Raw genomic sequence first — 26,502 nt, forward strand, 5'->3', positions numbered from 1 at the left:
ATTATTTGTACAGAATCAAATTCTCATTGACTGTATATACATTACCTGTTTCAATTAAATCCAAAGTAAGTGGAAGAATGCAACCTGATGGTATTTTTAAGTCCTGTAATGATTGAGAGGACCAAACAGGGTGGGGAGATGGGGGAAGGAATGAATCATCTGGCCAAGGAGGGCACCTCAGCTGAGTGCAGTGGCTCTAAGTATACCGGGCCACCCCCTGTACACACCCCTCATCATTGGCATCAGAGCCAGAACTAATACATATTGCTCTTCCAATGTTTTTATCATTCAGATGGCATTCGCACAACTGCCAAAGTTAGTCACAGTGCTTAGACAGTCTGTCAAGGTTTTTATGATTTAACAAGATCTTCAGAAGTGTTACTCCCATGATGTACTCTACACAAACACATCCTCGCAGCTCGGACTACCTCGGATAAAGTACCTTAAATTTGACCATTTTTCTCCATGCTCTCCTCTAAGGACCTGCAGAAATGAAATACTGATAGGAGTCCTCTTGGGTAAGTTTAACAAACTCTTGAGGTGTATGTCATTCAAAGACTTGACAACACTACTGATACTAGCCGTTCAAGTACAGTACAAAATTAAAGAATGAATGGGGCATTTATATAACGCTTTCATATGTACTACTGTACACCCAAAGTGCTTTACAATCATATCAGGGGTTTTCTCCTCAACCACCACCAGTGTGCAGCATCCACTTGAATGATGCGACGGCAGCCACAGTACAACAGCGCCAGTGCACCTCCCCACACACCAGCTACAAGGGGAGAGCGTGACAGAGGCATTTCAGTGGATGGGGATAATTAGGAGGACATGATTGGCAATGGCCAATAGGTGGAATGTGGCAAGGGCACTGGGGTTACGACCCAACTCTTTACGAGAAGTGCCATGGGATTTTTAATGACCACAGAGGGTCAAGACCTCGGGTTAACGTCTCATCCGACGGATGGTGCTCTTTGACAGTATAGTGTCCCTGTCACTATACTGGGGCATTAGCACCCACACAGACAACGGGTGAGCGCCCCCTGCTGGCCTCACTAACACCTCTTTCAGCAGCAACCTGGTTTTCTCAGGAGGTCTCTCATCCAGGTACTAACCAGGCTCAGCTCTGCTTAGCTTCAGTGGGCAACCAGTCTTGGGCTACAGGGTGATATGGCTGCTAGCAAAATCATCCCGTTGTTTTCTCAAACACATTAATTGTGCAAGAAAATAAAATTACACTGACGAATTTTCATTTGGAACGGTTTCTCTTTTAGTGTCAATCTTTGCCTTCCATTTGGCATGGGATCAAGATGTCTTCCAGGCTAGCAATAGCATTTATTATCTGCTCGAGTCTCTTTTGAGCACACAACAGTTTTTAGTATTATCAGTGGCTGCTGGAATGAAGTTGGAGACCGATTGACTTCCTGGTAACAATCTTTAACACTGATACCTGCTCAACCTCTCACCTTTCTAGGAGCAGTATAGGCTAATACTGAGCAAGGAGTTTTCACCTTACGAGAAAGTGAAAAGGAATGGTTGAGTCTAACTTGGTGGGGTTTGGTAATCGCCATCTCATCAGAACTGAAAACACAAAACCAGTAATGTGTCATAGTTTCACCCAGATGATTATGAAAGAGTTCAAACAGGTTCAAATAAATAACATATTTATGAATAAAACAAACTCAAGTAATCCACAAGTAGAAAGATTTCTTAACAGCATGTGTAACAAACACATTAACAATACCAGACCACAAACTAAATGAAATGATGGACTTAAATACAGATGGTGAATGAACTCAATGACGATTGATAACTAAATAATCAAAAACCGTTATAACAAACGAAGAGCAGGAAACTGGAACAAAGGAAAACAGGGGCTGTACTTTGATGGTATCTAAACAAACTCGGGGTAACAGGATTAGTTTAGAGTTGACAAAACCAAACTAATCCGATCAGACTTTATTGGTATAATGCTGATCATCAACTTTCTCTGTCAACCCAGGCTTTGATCCTGAGTTTAGGAGTTTAGGTGTGACCACTAGTAAATTGCCAATCACATGCTGTGGAACAGTAAAACTGCAATTCACTTCTCGCAAGAGAAGCAGCGTGATTCGCTTCTCTCTTCTGCAGAATATTACGAGATTGAAAAATATTAAGAATTTAAACAAATTTACACAGCAAGAAGAAAGGATCTGTCTTTGAAAAGGACAACTAAAATAAAAAACAGAATATTGCTACTGTATATCATTGCAAGTAAAAGTTAGTTGATATATGTATAGAGAGAACTGGACATTAAAGCTCACATGCAGTCATTTTTTATAACTTTATCTTTTGATTCTAATGCTTGTTTATATTACTTTTATATATGAATGTTTATTTAATTTAGGTGCTTAATAATAATTACATGTGTAATGGATTAAGGGTAGGCTATAATAATGAAATAATATCTAAATCTTGTTATAAATAAGCATTGCTAAAATCCAGACGATTTTGTCTTTAAAAATCATTTGTTATGCTGTGACCTTTAATTTGTAGTAGAAACATGGGGAAGGACTTTATTGTATCAGACATTGTCACTTTGCTCACAGCTGATTGGTCCAATTTCGGTTTGCAATCTCATACCTGCAACATAACCTGCCCTGAAGCAGGTTAGCAGTGAAGCTTAAAATATGGCCATTAACACTCTACTAAATGCCAAACCACTTTCATTTTGGGTAAAGCCCAGAGTTGGTGTATTCCAGAAAGCAAGGTTAACTTACCTTCAGATGAACTTTGAACTCTTGGTTGATTAACCCCAAACTAGCTTACTCTGGGTACTGTATGTCGGTTCCAAAACACATGTGAGGAGTTAGTTTAATCAACCTACTATTGGTAACCCAGAGTTAATGCGCGCTCACGGCGAGTACATAAAGACATTTTCAATGGATTGCAGATTTCAGGAGTCACCATGAAAACCAAGGGAGAAAAAAACGAGCTAGATACTTCGGTGAAACTGAGTTGGAGGTTTTAATGCTTGCTTATGAAGATTACAAGCCTGTTATAACTAAAAAAAAAAAAAAAAAGTAATACTGCTGCATCAGCAAAAGAAAGAGAGTTAGCTTGGCAAAAAATAACGGAGAGAGTAAATGAGTTTTATAAATTTCCCCTATTTTCTAGGCTATTTTCCCCTGTCATTAGGCAAAAAATTATTTGGGGCATGTAAAAATAGACAAGTAGCCTATTTACTTGTTGGCCTCCATACATTTCTTAATATTAAAGTAGTAATACACATAGTTGGCTAGTTATATGCAGAGGCTGACAGAGTACACAGCTTTATTACTTGAGTAAAAGTACAGATACCCCTTGCTAAATTTTACTCAAGAACAAGTAAAAGTACTATAGTCAGATGTCTACTTAACACTTTAACCATCAAGCCCCCGCCGGCGCTCTGAAGCGTTTTTTTTTTTATTTAGTTCAAAGTTACTATCAGATTTAATGTTATACCTTGACAAACTATACATCACTAAAAAGATATAAGACTCAGGTTTCAGTATTTGACCACTATTGTATTGTGAGAAACGTATAGTGACAGTTATGTCTTAATATGTTTCAGGAGTTATGAAATGAAGAAAATTAGTCGATACCTTTAATATGAATTATGAGCGTCAGCTGGTGCATTCAGAAAAAAAAACTCCGTCCTGTTGTCATGACAGCGATTCACAAAACAACTTCCCTCGGGGATTTAGCTCAAAAATGTGTAGACTTGGAGAAAATATTGATTGATTCTCATAGATTCACATCATATTTCTATAGACAGGAATACTATTTATTGAATTTATACTAAAATGCGTCGATATAATCATTATGAGCGCTTCTTCCTGAGATGTGCTGTATTTTCAATTCATACCAAAAGCATGAGGGCGCTGTCTGGACAGTTTATTCCATATATGGCACATGAAGAACAAAACATAACTGTCATGTGACAGTCCAGGACCAGGAACTGCTGTCATGAACTGCCTGACGAACTAACAGAATCGCTGTAACATGCAAATAACTACGTTTTGAAGACATTAAACATGATTGCAATTATATTTGAGTTACCTTTGTTCTTCGAGCCATGCCAGGTATTTTCATAATTATAGATTATATTTATAATGTAATGCTAATCGATATAGATTTTTTCATTGTGCACAATACAATAAATAATATATTTTCGGTCAGATTTTTTATCTGAAGCCAAATTAGATCACAGAAGATTATATAAAACACTCGACTTACGTTATAAAGTAAGTTTGGAGCAAAACATGGTTTTAATCTCATAAATTGCCGTGTAGTGATGATGTGCTAAGCTAACATGCTAATATTAGCTCGCTAAGGTGCACCTGTCATCACTAGAAGTTATTCTTTTATGATTTTTTTCCCAAATAGGAATGCTTACTAAAATGTTTCAGTGCATTCGATTCAGTCACAAAGGTGGAGCTAGCACTTTGATAAAAGAAATTAGGGTTTGAAACCCTATGAACAGCTTGTGAATAGCAGTCGTTAGTAGCTATAATGCAGACAATAAAAATGCATATGTTGAGCCATAACCAGTCTGTAAAGGTGTGAATGTGTGCATGGGGAGACTGAGACTGAATGGGGCTCGTTTGCACCATAAAACAATAAAGACAATAGACTGAATAGATGACTTAGAAGATGACTAAACATCAGTTTGCATTTTAGAGTCTAATCAAAATAAAGTAATTTGACATGATCTTGAAAAACAGGCAACTAAATACAGAGTTTTAGACTTATCATTTTCAGATTTTAAATATAAAATGGTCACACATACGGCTTTAGCTGCAGTGCATTTCTAGATTGCTACAGGGCCAACTTCTATTTTATTTTCATGAAGATGTTTCATAAAAATAAATTTCTAATAACTTTACAAAACATTGGAGCTATTTAAAAAAAATGTTTTTCATTATGACAATAAAAAATTCTACATTTCCAATAAACTACCAGGTGTAAGCTTTCAAATGAGATCATAATTGTGCTTTTAGTGCAAAGGGTTCATGAATTGTATCTGTTTCAGTTTGGGTATGTCATTTCTGGGGATTTTTCAAAAGTGGGATTAAAGGTTAACAGGTTAAGTAAAAGTACTGAATTACTTGTTTTAAAAGTACTTGACTACCAAGAGTACAAGAGTACATTTTCTAAATATTGCATTACCACTGCCACAGTGATTACATTTATGGACAGAAACGTCCTAGACTTAAGAAAAATGTTAATGTTAAAGGGTTAGTTCACCCAAAAATGAAAATTAAGTAATTAATTACTCACCCCCATGCTGTACCAACCCCGTAAGACCTTCGTTCATCTTCGGAACACAAATAAAGATATTTTTGATTGAATCTGAGAGCTGGATCAGTCCTATATAGACTGCCTAAGAGACTGGCTCTTGACGGCCCATAAAGTCATTAAAGAAAAGGTTTAAATATTCCATGTGCCTACAGCGGCTCAATTATAAGTTTATCAAGCGACGAGACTACTTTTTGTGCGAAAATAACGACTTTATTCCACTATTCCGTTACTTCCTTATGGGCGCATGCGCGAGAACTGAGACAAGGACGTTCTCATTCGTCTACTTGTTACCGGCTGCTCACCGCTTAGGAGTTTTACCGCCCCCTACCGTATAAGATGATGTGCTGATATAGCTGGAAGCGCAAAACTTTCTGTTTACAAGCAGAGGAAGATGCGCGCTGTACATACGCTTTTCAAATTGCCTATTTTCCGCACTATAAGGTGCACTTAAAAGCCTTTAATCTTCTCAAAAAACGACAGTGTTCCTTATAATCCGGAGCGCCTTATATATGGATCATTATTTTATACGGTAGGTGGCGGTAAAACTCCTAAGCGGTGAGCAGCCGGTAACAAGAAGTAGACGAATGAGAACGTCCTCGTCTCAGTTCTCGCGCATGCGCCCATAAGGAAGTAATGGAATGGTGGAATAAAGTCGTTATTTATGTTTTTTTCGCACAAAAAGTAGTCTCGTCGCTTGATAAACTTATAATTGAGCCGCTGTAGGCACATGGAATATTTAAACCTTTTCTTTAATGACTTTATGGGCCGTCAAGAGCCAGTCCCTTAGGCAGTCTATGTAGGACTGATCCAGCTCTCAGATTCAATCAAAAATATCTTTATTTGTGTTCCGAAGATGATCGAAGGTCTTACGGGGTTGGAACAGCATGGGGGTGAGTAATTAATGACTTAATTTTCATTTTTGGGTGAACTAACCCTTTAATACCTTGGAGAATGTAAAAGGGCTTGAAAGTAAAATCAAGTCATTTTCATCTTTTTACCATGTTCCTTTATTTTACTTTATTTAACATTTAAGAAAATTTCAGAAAACTCAGAGAATTGAAATAGTCTGGCGAGGTGGGGCGACGGGTCGGCACATTCCCGGGATGGACCTGGTGTGTCTCCATCCATTGTTTCGTCCATGGTTTCTTCTTTTATCTAAATCTGACAATTGCACAATCCAATCACGTTTGAGAGGGAAACAACAAATTGAGGGTGTCCGATATTTTTCTTTTTTCCGATTTTTATTTTATTTTTTTATTAGAAGTAGTATCGGGTACTCATGGTTATGGATTGAAATGTAGTGTAGTAAAGAGTACAATGTTTGCCTCTCAAATGTACTTGAGTAAAGTCATGAGTACTCTCCAAAAATGATACTCGAGTATCGTACAGATCCCTCAAAATTGTACTTAAGTACTGTACTCAAGTAAATGTACTCCATTACTGTCCGACTCTGCTTATATGTCAGGTTCTTATAAGGTGTAATCCTTCTGGAGCCAGAAGAATTGTTAGCCAAGTCAAAATGAAACACAAAAACATTCTCCAGCAAGGTAATATTTTCTAAACTTACTAAACTTGTTACTGATGCCATGCTACTTAGTATCTAATGTAATTTAGTTTTCTATGTAGCCAATAGAAAGAAGGCTGAGGCCCGTAAAACAGGTGGGGGTCCATCTCCACCTCCCCTCACCCCAGCTGAGGAGCTGGCACGGTCCCACTGTCCCACTTTGAAATTAATTTTTGATATGTTTTAGCTTACCTCAAGGGCATCCAAGATGTAGGTGTCTTTGTTTCCACAGTATTTTCAATTTTGATATTTTTCGGTCAAAATGTTGTTGACTATCAGTCATATAATGCAGGTTTGGTTCACCTCAAAGAGCATGCACAGAGAAGTCGAAATTAAACATGATTTAATGACTCGTAAATGTAAGTACACTTTGATGACCTAAGACACGAAACGAGCGGTTTGTGTGAGAAAACGAACAGTATTTATATCGTTTTTACCTTGTGTAACCACAGCCATGTCCAACTGATCTGATGGCACGGGCACTTCGGTCTGATCACTTCGGTGATCGCTTGTGCGTCTACGTCACTCATTGTTTACACAGAGATTTCGGAAGTTTTACCTTTCATTGTGAAGATCTAAACATATTTAGATATACAGGAAATCGCAATGGAAGACGATTTTGATATATCTAAATATGTTTAGTGAAAGGTAAAACTTCCGAAATTCAGAAGAAAAAAAATCAGGTTCAGAGTAGGGTGTCATCAAATAGGGCAGACTCTGTCCCCCAGCAAGTAACCATTGAAGTGTCCCATAAAGGTAGTGTATAATTGCATAAAAACATTTAAAGCCACACTGCGGAACTTTTGGCCACTAGGGGGCGCTCGACCTGTGACTTTCACGTCTAGCGTCCCTAGAGGCCACAAGCTCCGCAGCAATGTCGCAAATTAAAGTCAACAAACAGTCAACCGTGTCTTTAGATTGTGTGTGCTTGCAGTGTTTGAGGCGGGCTGGGCAGCCTTGCCGCGTTTGGTTCCCTTATAGCAGTCTACTGAGAGAGAGCGAGCGGGGTGAGCCCTGTTGGGTTTATCATGTCTGTGAGTGAATGTGGGCGCAGGACAGTGGGCGCATTCACTGCACTGAAAACACTGTCGGCCTGAGCTGTAACGTTATGTGTGTTGGTTTATTTTTACAGAAACCGTGGGACATGTGATGTGTAGTTTGTGCGTAGAAATGAACACTGTACAGACCCTGGCCATTTGGCTTCAAAATTAGTGATGAGGTGGGTTGCATCACATATTACCTAGTTAGTGGGGACCAGTAATGAGGGTGCTTTAATGGTTTAAACACCCAAACATTTAGCACCCAAAAAATCTCACCTGCACATTGATGCGATTGACTTCCTATTAACATAGTCTCCTTCATTGACTGAAGGACCTTTAATGGGAATGTGGGTTCCATCAATGAACCCAATCACATTTGGGAACCTGAAATTGAAAGTTATATAATTAGAAACATTTAAAATGATTGTGACTGTAAGTAAATGGTCTGTCATAGAATATCATAGAATGGACAAACCCGCCACTCTATAATATATATATTTTTATTATCCGTATTATCTGTGCTTCCACATCCACTGGATCATCTTCAAAAGGGCATGCCATGCTCCGTCACCTCTCTGAAACAAACTAACTCCTGGAACATAACCTGCTCCGGAGCAGGTTATGTTCAGAGAGTGAGTTGATATGACTACTTTATACCCTGAAAGTTAGCTCCGTTTTTGGAACCGAAAGTTGAAGTTATCCGCTTACTTACTCTTAAACATACCCGGGTATGTCACATAACCCGGCTAGCCACCTCAACCAGCTTCATGGCATAGGCCCCAGGTAATTGAGAGAAGCAAATTAAAAGTCCATGAAAACAAAAACAATCCAGGTAGTCTGGTAATGGTCTTAGGAAGGTTTGTAAAAATTATATTGATTTATTAATTTAGCTTTTTATTGTGTATCTTGGGTACATATATGTGCAAAATGTTTTTTATCTTAGGCGTGTTTGTGCTATGCTCTTACCACTGATCACTTCTGCCAGACCACAGTTTCTTCTCACACAGTAAGTCACAATATCTGGCTTAAATGAAAGCAATATAAGAAGCTGTGTCTGTCTTTTGGGGCAATGCTCATATTCAGTAACCTTACTGCTTTTGTAGTAATTGTGTGTTTTAGTGTTAACGTTTCAATCTCTGCTTTAAGGAGATTTTGGCATTGCAGTCTCTAGCAGCTGCATAACAGTAGATTGCCGGCAAGGGGCAGTTGGACCAGCGGCATTTATTTTACTTGCTGCCTTAATTTACCATATGGAATTTGGTAAAACAGATTTAAATTTCACTTGTGTCATTACTGTATTTTCTGCTTTTGTTTGTCTTTTTATTGCATAATTAAACTTCTGGTCAGTAGAACTGACCTTGCAGGCAACCAATGAGATAAGTAAATGTACAAAATATTGTAGCATCCTTCACGTGGCAAGCATTCTCACATTTGATAGTTTTATTGAGAGCTCATATTGGTATAGCAGTTTTATTGAAAGCACAGAACCTAAGGATAAAGGCTAAATGGGAGCTGATAATTGCCTGGACAGGTACAGGAGCAGCTCTGACAAAAGTGTTGACTGGACCGATGGTACATGGAAAAGCTATGATGTTCAAAAATACTTACAGCGTCAAATGTTGATATCTCTAAGCTTGTGCATTTTTTTTTTTAAATATCACCATGCACCTGTCATGAACTTCATTTTATTATCGTTATTTATTTTGACTTAATTTTATTATTTAACTAACTTAACTAAAAAAAATCTCAGATGGTAACGTACTTCAAGTAATAGGTCAAAGAGGTTTTGCTGACAAAAAAAGTTGGGACATCCCTGCATTGCTTGTGAATATGAAATTATGTGAAATCATTTGTGCTAAGACATATTTCTACAGACATTTTCTCACAAAATTAAACAAAACGTCTCGGTTCTGTTGTTCCCTGAGTAGATATTAGGGGTTCATATGGAGGAATACTGTAGTAATCAGCCCGTGGGGTGGCAACTTTCAACTCCAGGAGTGGCAAGGTGGCTTGCCGAGGGAAAGACATGCTCAATGAGGCTTACAGTGGAAATACACATGTGGGAGTTACTCAGAGGAGGAACCATGCACACAGAGGCACCTAGCCGACACACAGGCAGTAGACACTGGTGCCAGCGTCAACAGTGCTGGAGGAACTCAGGGCTTCTAAGAGGAAGGCTCACCTGCAGAGAATATCGCATGTATCCAGTCCGTGGAGTGGAATGGCGAGCAAGCGAAGACACCTGAGCGGGTCCAGAACTAGCTGGTTGAAGCGAGTACACGAGAGGACACAGGCTCCACTCTGAGATTATAGAATCTGGCGAATGTGTTAGGTGTCGCGCAGCCAGCAGCTCTGCAGATGTCTGTTAGCGAGGCGCCATGCGCTAGAGCCCTAGAGGAAGCCACACTCCGGGTGGAATGTGCTGTCATACCAAGGGGGCACGGTCAGCCTTGCTGCTGGTTGGCCAAAGCAATGACGTCCAAAATCCAGTGAGACAACTTCTGCTTTGAGAGAGCCTTTCCCTTCAATCTCCCACCATGACAGACAAAGAGCTGGTCTGAGGTCCTGAAACACAGCGTCCTGTCTACGAAAGCACAGAGTTCACATACTGGACAGAGCAGTGCCAAGGCTGGGTCTGCCTCCTCCAGGGGCAGCGCTTGCAGGTATACCACCTGGTCCCGCAAGGGAGTGTTAGGAACCTTGGGTACATATCCAGGCCGGAGTCTCAGGATCACTTGAGATCACTTAAATTTGGTGGAAACTGTCGGGATAATGTAAGTACACATCTAATAGAGATATATAACATAGATACAGTTATTTTTGCTATTTTTAAAGCAGAAAAAATACATATTGTGGCTTTAATAAATGGAGAGACGACGAAAGAGACCAGGCTGAAGAAGCGTATTCATTTTAGTCTTCAGAGAAAAGAGACCGGGAGCCAAAATGATGTTTTAATGATGTATTTAATGATGATTTAAATACGAAATGATGAGTAGCATCATCTAATAATTTATTTGAAAACAATACACCGCATATAAGGGGTACAGTGACTACCAGTATGGGTATGGTGTGCAAGTAGTATAACAAAGCGTCACCATTGTTTGATGCAGCGATGGCTTTGACATGAGTTGCATTGCCGTAAACCCCATTCCGGTTGCTTCTTTTACTAGGTCTTCAATGAGTGTGACCAAAGGAGAAACCACCATGACAATGGGGGTTTCATTGCGTCCCATCTTCTTAGCTACCATCAGAGCCAGCTGATAAATTAAACTTTTGGCGAATCCTGTAGAAAGGATGGCAAACACATCTTGATGATCGGCAAATGCCTTTATTGCAGTTCTCTGTTCGTATTTTTTATTATTATTTTTTTTTAAATGCGATGTCGATTTCTTCTAAAACAGACACAATAGCGGAATCTATATATACATCTCGGTTCTCTAGCTGCAGTCATCTTTGTTGTAAACCAGTTCAAACCAAGCGCTCTTGATTACGTGATTATTACGAAACTGCAGATCATCTGTCCATTATCGTATAAAGCCTCTCCTGGCAATTTTATTGGCCCGACCATTTTTTTACTAATTATAATTACTCCTCAATAGATTAAGCCCAGACTGAACTCCCCAACAAAAAAATCCAGGCTAGGAAAAGGGTACAGATTTTCAACATTAGATTATTTTGCTTTGAATATTTTATGGAGCTGTCATTACCACTGATAGATAAAAACATAAAGTAAACTTTATTTACTTTCCAGGATTTTTTCGAAATGAGGCAAGAGGCAAAAAGCGTTTTGCACCATATACACCAACACAAACTGGGAAGATCTTTTTGGTGAACTTTTTTCTTCCTGAAAAACAAGGTGAAAAAAACACCAAATGTAGAAGAGGAACTGCAGTTTATACTGGCTGGCCTTGGAAAACGTTCTTTGGCCCCTAATAAAAACATCACACATTCAGAAGTATGTATTAAGGGGGTACTGCCCCCTTGCCTAAAGTAATATCTAAAGATTATAAACACTCATTTTACAATTCATATTAATGCTTGATGTAATTAGTATAACAAAATACATTTCATTTTGATACAGTTTTAATCATGCATCTGTCATTTTAGTTTTCAGATTTGCTTTTGAGCATATATCCAAGACTGGCAAATATCTGTGGTGGCTGGTTGCTGCACAATTCCACAGGTATGTAAGCATACACTGAAACCATTTGAAACCATGACCATTAATACAATGTACTCCCTAGATGAGTAATTGCTATATATCCAGAGTGGCTATATTTAGTCTACAACTGTTCAATTTTAGGTGGGGGTGGGCAGTGGAGATTGGCTGCTATCCCTCCAGATTTAAATGGAAACAACGGCCAGCAGTTAAAAGCAGTGAATGGAAATTGCATAATGTACATTGCTTCTGGTGGTAAAGGAATTGTATCCAGGTCATCTTGTAAAGGAGCAAAGGAATTTAAGATTCCCAAAGCCCAGTGTACAACCTGCATGAAAATGGTTCCGCTTCAGATTATTTCAGGACACATAAGGAATGCATAAAAAAGAACTTGTAGATTTGTGTGATTTATTAGATTGAAAAATTACATATTTTTATTGTGTACTGCGCTGAAAAGTGTTGTTGTGTTTCATTCCCAGGAAAGCTGCAAGGAAGATGATGTATTCTCAGCTGCACTTTGCTACCAGACAGACAAGGTAAGATACTTTTTGCTATTATTTTTAAGTTAAGAGCCTAATTTACAAATGCCATTTATTAGCACTTGCTAATTTGTGTTTTGTGCAAAGAAAATACCTTGGAAAAGACCAATTGCAGGTCATGGTGCAAAGCACGTCACTTTGCTAGTGCCATAAATTAGGTTCAACAAGTGTTTAAGTTTCTTTGGCTTAGATATGTTTTCTTATATTTCAGGAGTAGTGTGTCACTTTATTCACATGCATTAAATTAATTTGTTTGACAGCTGAGTGTCCTGTATGTGTGCACAAATGCATTTCATCCTGACATCATTGAGAGATCCATGCAGCCAGTTGCGGATTACGGTAATGTTGGTTTCAGTTTACTTTATGTATACCATGTCAATACCATGTGATGTAAGGAGATTTTCTGCTGAATTTTTAAATGTAATTGTTTATTGTTAATTCAGGACAATTCATCTGCTTTCTTTGTGTGCAGAACTTCATGATGAACCATGAATCAAGTGATCCAATCAATTTCCAATCAATACAAAAATTGTATATTAGGGAATTATGATGGTGAATGATGTTATCTGAACAATAAACCTTTAAAGAGATGCTGCAGTATAAATAGCTTTTTCCTGTTGAAAAGTGATGTTATATGTGGTCATAGAGAAATCTAGTAATCCAGAAACATGTTTGTGATATTTTGCCCGTTTGGATTTGCATTGGGGCCTCACTTCACTCCTGATACGTCACCAGCATAGGAGGATGTTCGAGTATTGTACCAGGCCTAACGACCACCCCAGTAACATGCGGTGAAGTCTTGTGGGTAGGCTGTGACCTATCAATGTGGCATATTCACAGGGGCGTAATTTGCCGCTGCGATCGGTGGCGCGGTTACCTCGTGGCTCAAGCAGTCTTCACATACCGCTTCAATCCATTTCGGAGACTCTTTATTCGTTCCGGTAAAATAAAAATTCACACGAACGTGTCCCTGCTTAATAAAATACAACCACTGATGAACATATTCGGTTTTGATGAGAAAAAAAAACCTATACGATTGCGGATTAGAACCCAGAACCTCTGACATGCTCGGTAAAAATTCTAACTCTGGACCATTATGAGTCTCAACTCTCTTTGGTCTCGGTCTCGACTCGGACTCGACCCTCTGGTCTCGGTCTCGACTCGGACTCGAGTGAGCTGGTCTCGACTACAACACTGGTATATTAACATTTTTGGTTTTCATTATGGCAAGGGAGTATTGTACAACAATTTGTTACTTGATTTTGAATTTTTTCTTGCAAAGCAATGTTTTGAAACCACTTTTAAATGTCACCAAATTATAATTTAACAAAGTGCTGATGACTAACTTTTTCTACAGTAAACAGTTACCACAAAAGTAGATCATCCTGATGAAACACTTTTATATTGTCTATTAGAGCTTTTATACTTCACTCCACCATGAGACTCATCCCAGTGCTCGACCAGCTCAGAAAAGGGCTGCAGCTGTATGAACTACCAAGACCCATCAAGACCTTTGCCAACTACTGTTTGTTACAGGGGTAGATATGGTACATTCTTGTCTCAAGCACAGGCCAGACCTGTTTTGTGGTCAACTTAGAGACGTCCCAGTACATACTGGGGCTTACAGTACCAGAAGTACACAGAGCTAGCAGCTGAGGCAGAACTGTACGGCTGGCATACTCGGGTGCTTCCTGTTGAGGTTGAATGTGGAGAGATTGTAGTCACATTAACAACCAGGCTCCTCAAGGATGTGGGGATTCGTTCCAAAATTTTTTCATAGGGACTATAAGAACTTGTCCTAGTAGCATGAAATGGGTTTCTGTTTGCTTTTAGCATTTATGTTTTCTGCAAGAATTTACTATGTTGAATGCAGACTGAAATGTATTTTCTTCTTAAAGGTGGATGCTGCAGTCTTCATTCTAGAGAACAGCTGCCCTGTCTTCAGTGAGATTGGTTCTGTCAAACACCGCATGGAAACAAACATCATAAATGTTTTCCAGGACTACCTTTAGGAAATTGAGGATTCTGGTGTGTTTTAGCCAATATCGAATAATATAGTAGTGAGCTTTTCTTCTGCTATCTTGCAATCATTTATATACAGCACAGTGGAAATGACTAGCTATGAATTTACATACTCCAATAAATTCACATTCTTAAAGTTTCTTGATGAATCTTGATATATGGTATAATAACTGGCGTACGAACCGATTGAAAAATGTAAAATGCGGCATGTGTCCCACCCAAAAAATTGCATATCTAACCTACCGCAGGAACAAAAACTGTACATTTGGAACTTTTATTTTTAAAGCGCGGCAAAGAAGAGATCCGATTTTGCCAGCAAGTCAAACCCAGAGTGATAGTTAGGTTAAACCCTTAAACCCTTAAAAAATCTTCCCATTTCATGTTTGAATAATCACCATTTACTTCATATATTTCACTCACCGGAGCATCTGATTGGCAGAGAGAAGTTAACATTAAACTAGAAACGCACCAGCTTTAAACTGGAATTTAACGTTACATGATTTATCTAATCTGACAATGTTTTTTTGTTATTTATTTGTTTTTGTTAGCTCCATGTTACTTATAATATCACATACCTACCTTTTTGCAGTTGGAATAAATAATAAACACAGCAGTTTGAAGTCTTCTCCACTTTATTATATCACACATCAGATGTAATAACTTGTACGGCAATCTTTGCCCCACCTCCACCCCACACCCACCACCCCAGCACTTTGACAGAAACGTACCATTCTTTGTTTGGCTGCTGCATAGGCAGCGTCTTTCAGGAATGATTCAAGCTTGAGGTGTTGAGCACCCTGCTGCTCAGGTATACAACACAGTCACACAGACTTAAAGGGACACTTCAGCCATTTGCATTAAGCTTTGTATCTTTAGAAACTCAGTCATATTTTTGAATGGTCATGGTTTATTCCCTTATTTTCCCCTGAGATGGGAGAAAAAAGGATTTAAGTCTTTTACTTCCTGCTTATTATGACGTAAAAATCATCATTTTGTGTCATAATAAGCAGGAAGTCATATTTCATTGAAATGTTTAGAGACTACAAACTTTAGCTCCTAATTATTCCAGGGTGTGGAATATCAGCCATCTTGTTTGGAAGCTAAGCTAACAAGCGCTGTGGAGATAGGAAGTATGATAATGACGGAAGAATCTAAACATGATATGGAAGAAGAGGATTTTGAAATTCTGCTGCTCGAATCCGATGTTCGAGGCTATCTTTACGAGCCGCAATATAGTGAAGAGCATCTGAGGCTGATGGATGAACAGGAGGCGGCTGCTGCGGACGAGGAGCCCGTCTTTCATTCACACACGCGCCGTCCTCTCACATCCCTCGCCCAGTCGCCCTCGTCCTGCTCGCCACAGCCAACTAAATAGAAATTTTGTGTGAAATGAATTTCAAAATCTGGTGACAGCTAACGTTAGCCTTGTAGACGGAAGAGTGATTTCTGTCATATGTGCGCAGTTCCGGATTAGTGGGTGTGGCTTGCGGAGCTGTCCATCGTGCTGCATTGTGGGAGTTGTCGTCTTACATGTCGTCTTTTCTCGGTCAAGAGGGCACCAAATTCAAAAATTCTTTTACATTTCGACTACATATATGATCCACTTTCAATAATAAAGATTAATGTTGAAAGGGGTGAAATGCTCCTTTAAGAAAAATTCACAGAGTCATGTAAGATGACTACATATTCAGTATGCATAGAGCAGATAAAGCTAAAGGCTTAATCTACATGCAAATCAACATTTTGAGGAGACAGAGAATGGTTGAACTGGGCATTGGTCTCTGTTCTCTCTTTTTAATAAAAGTATATGGTGTTAGTGTTTGTATCTGTAACATGAAGGAAAAACACTGACTTCGCTGCTGTTCTCCTTCTCCCAGGCCGTTCCTGCCCAGGTGAAAAAGACGTTGTATTAAATGTATTAAAAATATATTTGAAATACAAATAGTGTGTTTATAATACATTTGTATTTACAACATGCTTATTTAAAGTGTACTAAAAATGTATTTTATTGCATTTTAGTATATTTCTAAAAAGTATACTAGAAGTACATTGGTAATAAATATATATTTAATTACACTTTTAAGAAATTTACTATAGAAAAGCATACTTTTAATGTATTTATAAAAAGTATATTAGTAATATATTGGTAATAAATGTATGCTTTATTATATTTTTAATAAATATGCTAATGATAATTATACTTTAAATGTATTTCTAAAAAGTATATTAGAACTACATTGGTAATAAATATATGTTTAAATACACTTTTAAGAAATACACTATAGAAAAGCATACTTTTAATGTATTTCTAAAAAAGTATATTATTAGTACATTGGTAATAAATGTATGCTTAATTATATTTTTAATAAATATGCTAATGACAATCATGCTTTAAATATGTTTCTAAAAAGTGTACTAAGTACATTGGTATTTAATTACATTTTTAAGAAATATGCTAAATACAAACATATTTTAATTGTATTTAAAAATGTTGTTCATCCTCAGTTTGGAGGTCTGAGGTATTACATGTCAGAGCCTTCAGAATTTGACGTGCCTCCATGTAAGTATCTGAAAGGTAAACATGGAGTGTGACATGAGTCTTAAAGGAACATGCCACCATTTTATGAAATGAATTATTCGCAGTCTACAGTTAGATAAGTGAAAAATATTTTTCTCTCTGTGCATGCATTGTCTTAGTCTGGTTTTTGCTCACTTATCTTACTCAAGACAAGAGGAGACTGTGAATAACCCAATTTCATAAAACAGTGGCATATTCTTTTAAATAGTGGTGGTAGTGGATTTGTAGGTGTAGGATTTGTAAAAACCACTTAGTCAAGAAACAAGATTTGGCATACCAGATAATTTGATAATTCTGACATCATGTGTCTGCCAGTAATCCTGCGGCTCCTCTTCATGTTTTACTGCCCTATTAATTCTTTCATCACTGTTATAAGTTGGCCACGATGCACAACCATCCTCGTACCAGCTATGGGGCACCACTGCTACGGTTTTATTGGTGACAAATTCAACTACATAGAACATCCTAATGGAAAAGACAAGAAAAGAAACAAGAGTGAATGCACAGTTATTGTGAGTCAGAGTAAGAAGATCTAGTGGAAAAAGCTTTGACAATTTGTTTTTATTGATTTTGATAATAACATAAAAGTTTTCCTTTTAAAAGGGGCTCATGTGAAGTGTCAACTTGCACAACACTGACACTGACAGTTGACACCTGAAAGATGATTAATTTCAGCAAAGTACTTACAGCAACTTATCAGCCCGTTTTCTAATGCAGCCACTGCCAGCAAGTCAACCTTTGGTCAGTCCTCAGATCCTGATCTAAACTAGTCATGGTACAGTATGATTATGATTGGTAATAAAACAATGAACAAAAACGATCAATTAATGTTAATGTAATGAAGTAATGAACTAATTAATTAATTAGTTGACGCATTATTCTGAACTAATAAACTAATTGAAATGCATTTTAATGTTGCATGTTAATCCAGCAGAGGAAAGGCCACAAAGCCTTTCCTGACACATTTTCCATCAAGCTCTGAAGTATTGGCATTCATGATGATCTCAAGATTTTTCTGAAAATTCAGTGTATCCGAGCTGGGTAGCTAAAGAGCAATGACTTCCTTCTATATTCCTTACATATTGCATAAATGCCATGTCATTTCCAAGCCTGAAGATTCTATCACCAGTCCATGTTTTGAGAGTCCACTTCTCATTGGACATCTCGCCATACATTGCCTTGATGGCCATCCACCCAACAATAGGGCCCACAAAATGCTGCCGTCTTAAAGTGCTGCTAGGTAGTGTGACCTCCCGAATTTTTACTTCTGACAGACGACGAATGATCTGTGCCAAAGGATATTCCGGTTTTCTAGCCAGTTTTTATTTTATGTTCTGCAGATCATTTTCAAATAGGAAGGTAGAAGGAGTCAAGGCAACCATGCTGCTGAACTTCACCTGTCAGATGTGTTATGCAGTGTATACACAATCATAAAAGTGTAGCAAAATCTGTACAAACGGTTTCAGTAAAGTGTCAGCATAATCAGTTAGGTAGGAAAATGTTGGGCATGCTAAGATGGAGATGCCAGAGAAGAGAAGCATAAAATTCTAAAACAGGTCTTTGTCCAGAAAACTGGCTAGCATTACAGGTCCATTGTACAAAAGAAACTGCCTTAGCTCAGTATCCTTCCAGCGATCCAATTCTCGAAGAGATCAAACTCCCATGGATACCAATTTAGCGGACATTTGTTCAACTATAGTTGCAAGGACACAGGCAGTCGGAGGACCACAAAGCCGCATATTGAGCAAGCGCCTAACGATACCCAAGCACATAAGGTGCATATAATCTAGGGGAAACTGTGACACCATGCCAACCCCAGTACCCTCAAATGCATTTGGTCCCTCATGGGGGATGTATCTCATCTAACCTGTCATTGAAAGACTCATCCGTCCTTAGTGCATAATCTTTACTTGGAAAACTCATTCGGCTTTGTTCATGTCTACCAGGTTTGTGCATTTATCAGTTTATCGCAGGCATGGTAGGCATTATGACTTTTGGTGTGTTTCACAAATGCTCTTGCCGGTGTGTCACAAACTACTGTATCAAGTTTAAAGAAAATGACTGTTCATGTGGTGTGGAATATAGCTCTAAGGGAATGAAAACATCCTGCAAAGATATATATCTGAAAGTGCACCATATATAAAGTTACTGTCTTTCAAAAGTGAGAGTCGACTCGGAGTCTATGAAATGAATTGTTTTTGAAACGAGTCATTAGTCAAGTCAAGTCACATATATTTATATAGCGCTTTTCACAATACAGATTGTATCAAAGCAGCTTCACAGTGATAACATGAAAGTAGTACAACACAGATCAATAATATTGTTAAATATTAAATATCCCCAACTAAGCAAGCCAAAAGCAATGTAACAGTGGCAAGGAACCAAAACTCCATCAGATTGGATGGAGAAAAAAACCTTGGGAGAACCCAGGCTCAGTTGGGGGCCAGTTCTCCTCTGGCTAACATTCATATTGTTTATATATAAATATTAAATATAAATATTGTTTATATATAAAACGGCGCCATAACATATCGCCGGCGTTTAGTCGTCTCGGGGGGATCCGAGGCGTTGGGACATCCGAAATCCCTGTGAGAGGCTGGATACAAAACTGGACCTGACGAATGCAATTTTTCTTGGGACAAGCGTCCCGAGATAACAGCAGAAAGGCAGATGGGAAATAATTAGCATAGCTGATGTTCATAATGATTTCCGTTATAACTCACAAACTCTCCGTAACCTGAACTCTCCGCAACCCAACCTGATACGCGCCGACCCATTTGTCTAAAAGGCTGTCGAACCCCACTGGTGCGTTAAGCAGTTTCAGTGGCAAACGGTTCCGTATGGCATAACAGAGGACTAAAAGGTAAGCATTACTGTATGTGAATGCTTGACTAAAGACATGCGTCTTTAATCTAGTTTTAAACTGTGTCAGCAAGTCAGAGCCTCGGACCGTATCCAGAAGGCTATTCCAGAGTTTTGGAGCTAAATGCGAGAACGCCCTCCCTCCTTTAGTTGACTTAGATATCCTAGGAATGACCAGAAGCCTTGATTTTAGTGATCTTAAGGAACGGTGGATTGTAGGGTGAAAGAAGGTCAGTTAAGTACATAGGAGCTAAACCATTTAGGGCTTTATAGGTCAGTAGTAGTACTTTGTAGGTGATAAAACCTGTGTTATATGATCATATTTTCTTGACCTAGTAAGAACTCTAGCAGCTACATTTTGTACTAACTGTAGCTTGTTTATTGAGGATATTGAGAATAGCAGAGGTCCTAAAACCGATCCTTGCGGTACTCCATAGTCTACAGATGTTATCTTTGATTTGTCCCCATTTAAACAGACAAAATGATAACGGTCCGATAAGTACGATCTAAACCAGCTTAATGCCTGTCCCTGAACACCAGTGTAGTTTTGTAGTCGATCCAAGAGTATTTTATGATCTATAGTGTCGAACGCAGCGCTAATATTGAGGAGAGGCTCTTCCACTACAGGTAATAGTTCTTTCAGTAGTTTAGTGGGTATTGGATCTAATAAACATGTTGTTGTTTTAGATGCAATTAGCTGTTTCGTAGTGACATAGATACGAAGCATAAGCATATTGGCCGTGCCCAGTTACTGCGCAGGCAGACGGAAGTGTAAACTTGAGGTCTAGAACACAAATACTTCAGCTGAATAGCGTCATGTCGAGAAGACGCTGTGTTCTACAATGCAAAGATAGTTCAGCCACTTTGTTTTCATTTACCAGGGACGAGCATGTGAAGAATCGGTGGTTAGAGTTCATATTTGCAACGATGCCACAACAGTATAGCCCGATTGTGTTCTCATCATTTTAATGACGAATCATTCAAAAACATAAATTAATTCAAATGTGGATTCGCAAGCCGGTTGTTCCTGAAGGAGGTCTCAGTACCCACACAGTGTATATGGATCAGCTTCCTCCTCCGAATCACAACCTGTGAGTATTATTAAAGGTGCATTGCGCAACATTTCATGTTAAAAATAGCCGTTTTCTAACCCATACATGCTTAAACAATCGCCTGTTGTACTGAACGAGCCCTTCTTTGATCACTGCGAACGCCTCTATAATCCTGTACAGTGAAATATATAAGAGGGATTCGGGCTCGAATCTGAGACTGGGCGTGACGTCATGCACGCTTGCCTGGCTATGTCTGGCAGGTTCGTGTAGTTATTCGCCGCCGTTCTTCGTATCGACACAACTCGAGCGACACAACTCTAGTCAGCTTTCCACAAAAGTAGACGATGGATTCAAAGGGGCTGTTTAGCCTACACCTGGTCACTTCATGCGTTTTCTGTGATCGGATAGCTATTCGATCGTGAAAAGACCAGGGTGTAAATGCCCTCCGAAACGCATTCGAGACAGATTTGAATCCGATCGCTCATGAGGACGTGGTCTGGGCCGCATTCCAGACGAAACTGGACAAGTGTAAATGCATCTGGTTGTTGAAACCAAGCTATATGTCATGTTATTTTAGTCATATACTGTATGAAGATGCGCATCACCTCAGATGAGCAGCTGAGCTGAGCCCCTTCATCAAGCCAGCGCGCCGCAATCTATCCCAAATCAAAGTGAAAGTAAGTCGACGCTTAACACTACCATCTTCATTAAAAGTAAAGAAATGAAATGATCTTACCAGGCCTGTTGCCGCTCTCTCTTATTACTGTCTTTGCTGATTTTGAAATTAGCCGATGATTAATAAAATGCAGCTCATCTGTTGCTTTCGGTGACGTGCACTTCATTATATCTGTATATGGCGCGGAAAGAGACCGGCTTGTAGTTCATTACAAACCCCAACGCAAACTCCACGTGAGACAAAGAAAATAAAACTTCTGTCTGTCCAGTTCCAGGCGTCGGAATAAGACGAGAGTCAACATCGGGAAGGCTTTCAACAAACGGAGAGATCTCCGGTCTGCTCTAGGGCTCAAACGGGTCCTATACAAAGTGATAACCGAACGTGTTTCCATAATAACTCAATCATAAGTGGATACAGTAAGCACATGGAGATGGAAACAAAAACCAAAGTTTTCTACTACCCAAGTTTCCCCCTCTTACACACATAAGTGTGTAATTTACTTGAATGCCTTTCCTTTCATATATTTTAAATGACTTGCAGATTTATTACTGTATTACCTCATTTGGACTGTAACAAAAGATGTGTGCCGCACAGTGTGCGGCTGATGCTCCTTTGGTTATGAACAGCTCGTGCAAACGTGCGCGTGTGTGTGTTCCTCCATGAATGCGCACAGCTCTGGTTGCAGTTTCGCTTGTCGCCAGAGGGGGCGTAGTTCTGCAAAAACTCAGATACTTGCGTTTAGCCCCTTTAATAATTGTTGCTTTTATGGGTTTTGTAGTGTTGGGGCATGAGGGTGGAAGGCGCATAAGTATGCGTGTGTGTGTGTGTGTGTCTGTGTGTGCGTTTGTGTGTGTGTGTGTGTGTGTGTGTGTGTGTGTGTAAGTTAAGCTCAGCGCAGCTTCTAGGTCTCCAATGTCATTTTTTTTTAAATATGTGAAATGTTTGTCGCTGTTATTGGAGTTGTCATAAAGAAAAGAGTGTTTTGTAGTACTGCAGTGCTTTATCAATATGTTTATGCGTTGGGCTAACAAACAATAACTGACTGGGTCATCTGACCAATCACCGCCGATTAGCGTTACGCAAAGGAGTGGAAAATGAGTCGTTGTATGAATCATTTGGGAGTCGGTGAGCAAATCAGGTAAAAATAAATGCATATTATAAGACAACAAAAGTGTTTTTTGTCATTGCATTCATGTAAAACTTGTTGGGGACTCCCAGAACAATATTAGGAACATTTTAAATGCCATAATAGGTGCCCTTTAAGCGTCAAAGTCTTTCCCTCAAAACAGAAACCTTTTTCCAGATGAACTAATTTTTTGGTGAAGTGAAGAGGAGACCCAGGATGGGCCACAGCTGAACACTTGAGCTTTTAAATAATGATAGCCCATCTTATTAGTAGCCTCAAAGTTAAGCCATCGTGTGTGCAAACAGACGTTTGAGGGGTTAAACAACCTGATTTTGAATGCTGCTTCAAGTAGGAGTCAATCAGACCTTATCCCTTTTTTTAAAGCTACTGCTGCCAGTAGATAGAAGAACAACACATTGGTGTCTTTTGGCGCTTTTCCACTGCATAGTACGGTACGGTTCGGCTTAGTACGCTTCGACTCGGCGCGGAACAGTTCGGATCGCTTTTCGTTTCCACTGCAGTAGTACCCCTTCAAAGTGTGTGGGACTGATCGTTATTTGCGCGCGCCTCTACTGCCATGACATCATCTCAAAAGCGCCACATTTTCAAACCCACAACACAGGAACAATGGAGACTATCGAGGGGATGATGTTCCTGATTCTCGGTATGTGGTTGTTTTTAACTGCTAGATGGAAAAATGTGTTTAAAATGAGGCTGATGGCAGCAAAACAAAAATACTGCTAAAAAAGTGTCTCGTGTCTTGTGTCGCAAATCCAATGACGCTAGTAGTGACGCTGGTAGTGACGATTCTGTCTGACCAATCAGTGATCTGCAGTGTTTCACGTCACATTTTAGTACCGGTATGGTACGCTTGGAACCTCAACAGACCAGGTACCATTTAAAGCGACCTGAAGCGAACCGTACTGTACCGTACCATGCAGTGGAAAAGCACCACAAGTGAGACGTACCGAACCGTACTATGCAGTGGAAAAGCGCCTTTACAGTGGATTCGAACCTTGGTCTCTCGCACCAAAGGCATGTGTCTTATCCACTGTGTCATCTCCTCCCCAATACACTGTACACTGATGCCAAGCGAGGTAACCATACTCTTTGTTTCCAGGAGGGGGATAAAGTGTGGGCATGGAACCCCTTGCATGTTCCTAAGGGACACAGAAAGTTTACTGATCCTCTCATTGTTGCCAAAAGACTTGGGTACATACATTCTTTGTGATGGAAAACATTGAATGCTTTCCATCTCACAGCATTTCCATGCACACCAACAACTCCAGCTGAGAACACCGCTCACTACACACACTCTTTAAACCATCAGTAGACGATGGTCGGATGTCTATGTGGTTGAAAGACTAGATCTGATGTTCTATATCCGCTTTTTTTGTTGTTTGTTTTTTTAGGGGGGGGGGGGGGGGGGGGGTTGTGTTCATGAGTGAATTGTGTTGTGGACTACTAATTTAAAAAGGAAACCTAAACTGTAAGACGTAATGTCTGGATGTCTGGAGAAGGTATAAGCAAAAGAGTAAACACGATTTATTCCATCTGTTTGCTACTCCTGCCCCGTGTGCTTCATCACTTAACTCCTGACAGATAAACACTATTCAGTTCTTTCTTTCTTTCTTTCTTTCTTTCTTTCTTTCTTTCTTTCTTTCTTTCTTTTGTTGTAGTTTTTGTGTTTGAATATGTTTTAATCTGCAATTAATAAATTATGTTATGGTCTCATTTGGTGTAAATTATGGCTTCCCACATTTGTACATTAGCTTACTCTTTGTTCTTTATTTTGGGAGGTGAATTACTTTTTTTTAAAGCCATAATAGTCTTTTGAACTAGTCCTACATTTTTTTGAGACTTCAGGAGACAGAAATGTGTCTGACTGACCACATTTCCTGGTTCAACAAGATTCTCTACATACTCCATAAACTCAAATGACAAGATGACGTTATCCTTCATTTCAATGCAGTGTAAATAAAAAATGACGTTAGTGCTGCATGATGCATTTACAGTTGCTTTATGGCCTTCTCTATTAAAGCTGTCATACATAGGTAGATCAGACAGGGGCGCTATAAACCCATGTTACTTCATAAGCGAATCGTGGATGTTACAGTGGCAGTTGAAGACCAGTAGGATAGTTTAAGGTGCAAAAAGTAATAATAATAATAATAATAATACATTTAATAATAAATAGTAAAATGACATTTGGGATCATTTTGCCTTTATCCTAATTAAAAACTGTTATAATAACTTCTAAACTTCTAAATAACAATTTCTAAATATGAAGAGCTAGAATGACTATGAAAAAAATGACCTTATAGACTGTATTCTATTTATAATATAATATTCACCAGCATTTAAATGTTGTTTATGTAGTGTGGAGATGTCTCACACCATTTGGGTTGCCATCTATCAGTTTTGTAAAGATGCCGTAAACTGATTAGGCTTCTTGGACTGTAATGGATTTCCTGCTGTCTTTTAAAAGTTGAAAGTTGATAAATGATTTTTTTTATACCTACACCTTTTCTTTGATTAACAAAGATTCTAGCCTAAAAAATAAATAAATTAAATTCAAAAATGTTAAAAGACGCACTTTTTAAATGTTACTATAGGCTACATAAGCTTTGCTGCATTCGCTCCAAAACGCTTTTTGGAATAAGTGTTTCGTTGAATAGGTCTATACACCACACAATGTCCTCGCAGTTCAGTGCGTTTGAGTGGGCGAGTGGGGAAGTGCGAGAGGAGGGGTGAGGAAAGGAGGAGGTATACACGCGCACACACGCGTACAACCGCACTGCTCTTCCCTGCTCGCGCCGCGTCGCTGGGAGCCCGCTGGATTTCTCTCCACACATCACTCAGTCTCGCATATCGCCGTGTTTCATAATCGAACAAGAACAAGAGAAAAAGAGCGGGAAAAGGTGACTGTGGACTCCAAAGACTTAACAGAAAGAAAAGGAAACTCAACATCAGCTTTTCAAAATGAGCGAGGTGAGTGAATGAATCACGGGGGTTTGTCATTGCAGTAAATGCATCAGTGACTGCAGGTAAGTCTCCTGTAGAGCTCTTTATCGCCTGTCTCGTTATGCCTTCGGGGGGAAATTGCTATTTTGACATGTACTTGCGACGAAAAGCACAATTTTAACTAAAAGTATGTTTTATTTGAAAAGTCGTCTTTAACACATACTATAGCAGTGCTGTTTTGCACTTTCCATCCTTTGAGCCTCCCCGCCCCCATCCACCGCATCACTCAAGCTGTACTAAACGCATCTGATCCGTGCCGCCAAAATCACCTCAGAGGAAAGTGTGCTTTTCTTCCGCTTTTGGACGCTCTTGTCCCAGAATAAATAAAAGGGATGGTGTCATGAATCAGTGTCATAATGGTTTTGCTAACTTTGAAAAATTATCCTTTTTTTGTGATAAGTGAAAAAATGAAAAATTCTTCATTTTTTTGTGATATATTTTTTTTTTCTTTTTTCTTTGAAGATAGGACTATATTAACGTAAGCCGTAGTCGTAAGCCATTTATTATCTAATGCACTATTCAGGAAAAAGTTGGT

The 26,502-nt window shown here is 39.1% G+C and overlaps 1 pseudogene; it reads left to right on the top strand.

The window, feature by feature from the left end:
- The first annotated feature begins 9,434 nt into the window (after positions 1-9,434).
- LOC148998342 (uncharacterized) lies at positions 9,435-14,666 on the top strand (annotated as a pseudogene).
- Positions 14,667-26,502: the final 11,836 nt, after the last annotated feature.

This window comes from Pimephales promelas, chromosome 1 (assembly GCF_988280905.1).
Source record: "Pimephales promelas chromosome 1, fPimPro1.hap1.1, whole genome shotgun sequence".
Taxonomy (NCBI): domain Eukaryota; kingdom Metazoa; phylum Chordata; class Actinopteri; order Cypriniformes; family Leuciscidae; genus Pimephales; species Pimephales promelas.